Below are 8,346 nucleotides of genomic sequence, written 5' to 3'. Positions count from 1 at the left end.
TACTTTATATAAATTTAAAGTTATTTGCTGATTTTAATATTTTATATATGTATAACCATACATACAAAATGTGAAATAATCTAAAAATCCACTACTAGTTACTGTTGTCCTGAAGAAAACCACTTTGTTAGTAGTCATAAAAGTAAATAATACTTCAGTAAAATATTATATTAAACCGCCAAATTTTTAAATAATAATTTATCTTAAAGATTCTTCAATCAGGTTCTGTATGTCTAGAATTTGTCCAGTTATCTAGAGCAAATTGGTAACATGCTTTTTATTTCAATTAAGAAAGTGTATTACATGTAATTGATTTTGTTGGGTGTTTCCAAGCATACATAACCCTAATAATGCCATGAAAGGATAGACTCATCTTTTGAGCAAAGGGGAAAGATAATTCAGCCCAATCACTGCTCAGAGATATTAAATATTTGATAATATTCATCCTCTGGCTCAGTGGTTCTCAACCTTTCTAATGCCGCAACCCTTTAATACAATTCCTCATGTTGTGGTGACCCCCAACCATAAAATTATTTTCGTTGGTACTTCATAACTGTAATTTTGCTACTGTTATGAATCGTAATGTAAATATCTGGCTCTACAGCAGCGGTTCTCCTAAGCTAGCAGGGTCGCCTAAGACCTTCGGAAAACACAGATATTTACATTGTGATTCATAACAGTAGCCAAATTACAGTTATGAAGTAGCAACAAAAATAATTTTATGGTTGGGGGTCACCACAACATGAGGAATTGTATTAAAGGGTTGCGGCATTAGAAAGGTTGAGAACCACTGCTACTCCAGCAATCTAAACTCTACTTTATCAGCTTATCACATGGTCCACCCCCAACTCTCACCCTCTACCCGAAAAATTTGAGGTCTGGAATAGCTACAGGTATTTTCCTTTCAACAAAAGCCCAAGGGACCAAACATTTTGGAACCAGATGAAAGTAAAAGGCAGAGCAGAGATCAAGAGAGAAATCTAGTTATTGGAGACAGCAGGTAAGTGATTAGACTGGACTTCACCTTAGCATATGTGTTCCTGAACACTTCATTTATCTTTGACATTAAGTTTACTTCATTAAAATAGCTACATTGACTTCTGAATTTTTTGTGGCTTGGGATAACAATATAATTTACTTCAAAGATGTTATCATCTTTGCACCTTTCACATAAACAGTACTTAATACTTTGTATTTATTTGCTTATTCTATGTATTACTGTACATTTCATTTGCTTTTTTCATTTTTTTTTAGAATTTCTACTTAGCGATAAGAACTTTTGTTGTAAAACTGGGTTTTTACTCCAGCTCCTACATTTGCTACTTGAATGAAGTGGTTTTAATACACTTTGTGAGGGTCAGATTTTTATTTTGTACAGTGGGGCTAATAGCAAACACTGCATTGGGATTTTTGAAGATTCCATGAACCAAACAATCTGTTTCTGATTGTTTTTATCTTCACCAATGATTCTTTATTTTCTATAATGTTATAGCTACTTTGGGCTTTATTTGTCTTTAACTTAGTTATTTTAATGCTCATTTAAATTAAATCCTTCTCTCTCCTTCCCTCTCTTTCTCCCCCACATTTTACTTATGTGATATTTATATGTATCTCTAAGTACCACTACTGCTTTAATGCATATTACACCTTTTGTTATTTATTCTCTTTATTATTCAACCCCATGCATTTTACTATTTTTAAAATACATTCTACATCATAAATATTTAATCTTGTGGTTAAAAGTCTCCAAAATAAAATTTCGGGGTTTTTTTTTGTTAGACTTTAAACTTTATTGAACTGCATTCAGATAAATGTTCTGTATGACACATGATACAGTCTATTGGAATTCCTGGTAAATTGTCTTTAAACCTTTACTTAATGCTCTTAAAAATATTTTTTTTTCTGTGTGTTTAAAGTGAATAACAATGTTTGGATGTAGGAATGCATATATTTGATCAAGCTTATTTAATGTGGGGGTCAAATGAGGGGCCAATATCAACTGTACCAGGCATCTAGATGAACTATAAAGCTATAGGAATAAATATACATTGGGGTGGCATTAGTGGAAGGATATACAATCTGATTAGTGGAATTGGAGAGACTATATAAATTTACTGAAGTAAGGCTGAATTATGACAATTTTAATACTAGCATTAAAAGGAGTTGTGGATTTTGTTTTCAATAAAAGGAACTGTGCAGCCCTTGCTGGTTTGGCTCAGTGGATAGAGCATCGGCCTGCAGACTGAAGGGTCCCAGGTTCAATTCCGGCTAAGGGCACATGCCTAGGTTGCAGGCTCGATCCCCAGTAAGGGGTGTGCAGGAGGCAGTCAATCAATGATTCTCTCTCATCATTGATGTTTTTATCTCTCTAAGCCTCTCCTTTCTTCTCTGAAGTCAATAAAAATATATTTTAAAAAATAAAAGGAACGGTGCCAATTGGATAGTAATATGAATATGTATATTGACCACCAATTTACAACATAAATAAATAAATTCCATATGGACTGTGGGATCTAAGTGTGAAAAGGTAAAATAATAAACAAACCTTTTATAAGACAAATAAAGCAGTGATTTTAGAGTGTCAGTTTTCTTAAATAGGAAGCAAAAGTATTAAAGAAAAATAAAGATATGGTGAATTATATTAAAGTTAAAAACTTCTATTCATGAATAACACTAAGAAAAAGGTCTTAGGTGAGGAATGTATAGAACTCATACATTTAAGAAGAAAAAATTGAATATATTAGTAAAAAATAGAAAAAGACTTGAACAGACACTTCACAAAATAGGACATTCAAATTTAGAATATATATATGCTCTTCTTCATTAGTGATCACAAGAATGCAAATAAAAGCACAGCTTGAAACCACTGTAAATTAATTACTAAATTACTAAATTAAGACCAGAAAATACCAATGTTGACCAGGAAATGGGTCAGTTTGAGCTCTCAGAACTCTGGCATTGTCTCCTAAAGTTGAGCATCTGCTTACCTTATGGCCCAGCAACATAATTACCAGGTGTAGATTCAACAGCATGCCCACACGTGTTTCCCTAAAGAAACACTTTCTTTTTCTTTATTGATTAAGGTATTATATATGTGTCCTTATCGCTCCATTGCCCCCCCTCCATTCCCCCACTCATGCCCTCACTCCCCTGGTGTCTGTGTCCATTGGTTAAGCCTATATGCATGCATACAAGTCCTTTGGTTGATCTCTCCCCCTTACCCCACCCTGCCCTACCTTCCCTCTGTGGTTTGATGGTGTGATCGATGCTTCTCTGTCTCTGGATCTGTTTTTGTTTATCAGTTTATGATACATGATATGTATATTCATCAGTTTATGATATATGATATAGTTTATGTATATGATAGTTTTAAGAACACAGCTCTGGGAACCACACATTTTTTTCAAGACTAAAATGGATAAATCACTATAACATTTATGCAATGGAATATTGTAAAGTAATAAAAATAAATGAGCTACAAGTACTTGCAAAAATATAGATGGGTTTCAAAGTGTAATATTGAGCAAAAGAAGCTAGAAACAAAAGAATAAAACACTATGTACTTTATAATTCATTTATACATAAATTATTTATATGAGCATAGATGTTTTGCTTGTTTTACATATGTTCAATTTTATCTTACTTAAATCACAGTGCTTCATTTTTGATGGGTTGACAAATCATGTAAATTAGAAATTTAAGATTTTTAAAAAAGAAATTAACAACTTTAGGTAGGCAATTGTAAGGCAGATAACAGTCATGCACGCCAAAGTTATATGATTCTTCCACAAGCCTCAAGGTGAAAGATCGATGGCCTGGTTTATCAAAATGTTTCACCAGCACATATTCAAAACTACAGGTATTGTTTGCTGTTACATTGAGTCCTGAGCAGAAGTTTTGTCCCCAAAATTTATGATGCTGTGAAGCCACACAGATATATTCAGGAATGCTGAAGTACAAAGCCATGACAGCCAACGAACAATGGTTGTGAGATTGACCAATGGCCCTGAAAAAATTATCTTAAACACAGAAGAGATGGTTACCACACAAAGTATTGCTATGGATACTACATCTGACCTGCTTCTATGGCCAGTGTCATAAAACTGGCCGTATAAGCCACCATCAAAAAGGTAAATATGATTGGCTGGCCGGCATGACTCAGTGGTTGAGTGTCAACCTATGGATCAGGAGGTCATGGTTCAATTCCCAGTCAGGCCATATGCCCAGGTTGTGGGGCATGCAGGAGGCAGCCTATCGATGATTATCTCTCATCATTGATGTTTCTATCTCTCTCTCCCTCTCCCTTCCTCTCTGAAATCAATAAATATATACATCTCCTAAGGCAAAGGAAACTAATGAGAAAATAAACCAATGGGACTACATAAAAATAAAAAAGCTTCTGCACAGCAAAAGAAACCATCAACAAAACAAAAAGATAGCCCACTGTATGGGAGAACTTATTTGGCAATGATACATCTAATAAAAGGTTAATCTCCAAAAATATATAAGGAACTCATACAACTTAACAAAAGGAAGACAAACAATCCAAATAAAAAATGGGCAAAGGACCTAAATAGACACTTTTCCAAAGAGGACATATAGATGGCCAAGAGACAGATGAAAAAATGCTCAAAGTAACTAATCATCTGAGAGATGCAAATCAAAATGACAATGAGGTACCATCTAAAACCTGTCAGAATGACTACCATCAACAAATCAACAAATGACAAGTGCTGGCAAGGATGTAGATAAAAGAGAACACTAGTATACTGCTGGTGGAAATGCAGACTGGTGCAACCATTATGGAAAATAGTATGGAGTTTCCTAAAAAAAATTGAATATGAAACTGCCATTTGACCCAGTGATCACCCTTCTAGGAATATATACTAAGAAACTCGAAGCACCAATCAGAAAGAATGTATGCACCCCTATGTTCACAGAAGCACAATCTATAATAGTTAAGAACTGGAAAGAGCTCAAGTGCCCATCAGTAGATAAAAAAGCTGTGGTACATTTATACCATGGAATACTATATAGCAGTAAAAAAGAAGAATCTCTTACCCTCTGAGACAGCATGGAGGGACCTGGAGAGTATCATGCTAAGTAAGATAAGTCAGCCAGAGAAAGACAAGTATCACATAATTGCACTCATATGTGGAATTTTATTAACAAAATAAACTGATGAACAAAGGGAATCCAGAGACATGGAAGCATGGAACAGAGTATGGAATCTTAGAGGGAAGGCAGATGGGTGAGAGGTAATCAATGAAAGACCTTGTATACATACACTGAGTGGCCAGATTATTATGATCTCTGAACACATAATAATCTGGCCACTCAGTGTATATCCTATATAATAAAAGGCTAATATGCAAATTGTCCCCTCAACCAGGAGTTCGAGTTCGACCAGCATGCAGGCCAGACAACCGCCCATGTCCCCTCCCCCTGTCCAAGCTGCCCAGACCCCACCCATGCACGAATTCATGCACCAGGCCTCATATATATATATATATATATATATATATATATATATATATATATATATATACTGAGTGGCCAGATTATTATGCATTCAAAGATCATAATAATCTGGCCACTCAGTGTATATGCATAATCCATGGGCACAGACAATAAGTTGCTGAAGGTCTGGGTCAGGGGGCAGGGCAGAGGTGTACTGGGGGGTGTCAGTGGGGGGAAAGAGGGAACATATGTAATACTTTCAACAATAAAGAATTATTAGAAAAAAATACATATATAAAGGTAAATATGATAAAGAAGGCCTTCATTGGTTTTGATCCTAACAAGAAATACGTTATACAAGTGAATATAATACTCATGGGTAGTAAATCAGATAACAGTTTCCAAAGAAATAAGATGAAACTCTGTAGTATCTACTGATATATTCTTTTTTTTTTTTTTTAATTTTATTGGTTTTTACAGAGAGGAAGAGAGAGGGATAGAGAGTTAGAAACATCGATGAGAGAGAAACATCGATCAGCTGCCTCCTGCACATCCCCTATTGGGGTGTGCCCGCAACCAAGGTACATGCCCTTGACCGGAATCGAACCCGGGACCTTTCAGTCCGCAGGCCGACGCTCTATCCACTGAGCCAAACCGGTTTTGATACTGATATATTCTTGTATAAAGAGCTTCTTCTCAACCATGAGGAGCTCCACGGATGATAAATTGCTGAAAGACTGGCAAGTCAGGAAGAAGAGTACTCTAGCTCTATTCTGGATTCCATCAGTTCACTTTTATATGACAAAAAATGGTACCTATAACCAGTCTCAGGAATATTGTTACAATTATCTGAGCTATAGAGGCCTGGGGCTTACAGGCTTACACAGTACCGGTTGTTGTTTTGTTGTTGTTGTTGTTGTTGTTGTTGTTTTATCAAATTCTTAAAAATCTATGAGTTGATGACAGAAGAAAATGGCATAGGTGATCTCCTTGAAGACTACACTCATCGTTTTTTTTTGAACCCTTGAGAACCGATCTAACTCAATCTCTCTCTGAAGAAGGAAGAGTTGACATAAAACTCAGCTAATTTTTCTATGAGTGGTGTACCTTTCTTGGAAGGCTCTTGGTTTTACCATCTTCGTCATCTCTGCTTAACACCACATCAGAGGAGTCTCCATTACTCACATTCTGGAAGAAGTCTGCGGGGTTATTATAGGGCTTACAATGACAACCAGCTGATGCAAAGTATCCCAATGCCTCCTGAGCAGGCCAATGAAACATTAGACCTCCTGAGGCCAATAAGGTGAGTCTGTGAAACAAATTGAAGTGAGAAAAACAAGGTTAATAAGTGGAAAAGATGATGGTTTGTCCTTGTTTTGGTACCCTCTCCAAAAGCAAAAGGATAGCATTTCATGAGCTTGAGTCTAAGCCAGTTGTGGGATCCTTCAGGATTAAAATGATGGACTGGTAATAAGGTCCATTACAATACTAGTCCTTTCTCTTTCTCCTCCAAACACAACATGGTTAACCTGAGTTCCAACAATGGAATCTGACACTTTGGCCAGACCTAAGTGTGGAATGACCATGTTTATCCATTCATTTTCATCACGAACCATCATTGTTGTTAGAAGCTGAAGAACAGCTGAGAACTATAAATTTTCTCTCACTGTTAGAGTTCCCATCACAACATCATCTGTACCACGTAACCTGAATTACATTTGAAAATGGCAAGTCAAGGTGCGGTGCTCTATTTATCTCAACATCTCCAGATAATCCCTGTGGATCTTTCCTTACAGTTAAGACATCCAACAACAAAGATTTGCCTTCACTTGTGGGTCCCAGAGTGGCATTGAAGTCAGGTCTCATAATCCCACTGATATTCATTAGTATTTCTTTCTCAGCTATTTTTTGACCAACTAGAAAGTCACTTTTCACTTTCACTCCATAGCAGATGTTATGAAAACTTAACATCTGCTTCATTAAATGTCTTCAGGTTGTTGGTGATCTCCCAGGGATGCTATTGGTATTTTTTGTGACACTGGGATAAAAATATAGTCATTGCTGGAAGACATCTGGAGAGCTTCTGCCTTTATAGCACAGTGAACACCTGGGAAGGCAACTGCCTGGGGTTGAGGTCACAGTCAGGAGTAATGGGCAGTGGGCAGCCAGACAGGATAGTGAGGAAGTAAGCCTACATATAATATATTTTTATTAAATTTATTAGGGTGACATTGGTTAATAAAATCATATAGGTTTCAGGTGTACAATTCTGTAATACTAGAGGCCCAATGCACAAAATTCATGCAAGGGCCTCAGCCCCTGCCCACCTCAGCTTTGTCCAGAAGGAAGGATGTCCAGAAGGATGTCTAGTCTAATTAGTATATTACACTTTTATTATTACAGATACTATCTGTATATCGTATTGCATGTTCTCCAAAATCAAGTGTCCTTCCATCACCATTTGTTCACCCTATAGCTTCTTCTACCTCCCCACACCTCTTCCACCTTCTGGTAACCACATGCTACTGTCTATGAGTTATTTTTGTTGTTTTGTTTGTTCTTTTTGCTTAATCCCTTCACATACATATATTCTTATATAAAAATTATCTATGCTCATAAAGATCAGGGTAGTGGTCATCTTCATGGGGCAGATAGTCATACAAGAAATCCCCCTCAGATGTGCTCATAGTGTTCAACAACTTGGTCCAGATAGTGTTTATAAAAATGTGTTCAATTTGTAAAAATTTATTGAGATGCTCACTTATGAAAATTAAAGCTTTCTGGGTATACTGGTATATTATCTATATATATAACAGGCTAAGTGACTGACCGTCCATCTGTCCAACCGTCTGACTGCCCGACAGGCCGGTACATATGATGCACACT

At 36.3% G+C, this 8,346-nt stretch overlaps 1 pseudogene across 1 annotated transcript; it reads right to left on the bottom strand.

The window, feature by feature from the left end:
* Window positions 1-6,331: 6,331 nt before the first annotated feature.
* Window positions 6,332-7,532, bottom strand: LOC307096762 (broad substrate specificity ATP-binding cassette transporter ABCG2-like; annotated as a pseudogene). Its single transcript has one exon. The product of its transcript is annotated as a broad substrate specificity ATP-binding cassette transporter ABCG2-like (transcript).
* Between the last annotated feature and the right edge of the window lie 814 nt (window positions 7,533-8,346).

The sequence above is a fragment of the Cnephaeus nilssonii genome (assembly GCF_951640355.1).
Source record: "Cnephaeus nilssonii genome assembly, chromosome: 3".
Lineage (NCBI taxonomy): Eukaryota > Metazoa > Chordata > Mammalia > Chiroptera > Vespertilionidae > Cnephaeus > Cnephaeus nilssonii.
The sequence above is the reverse complement of the archived record's forward strand: the minus strand, read 5'-3'. Positions and strand labels throughout refer to the sequence as shown.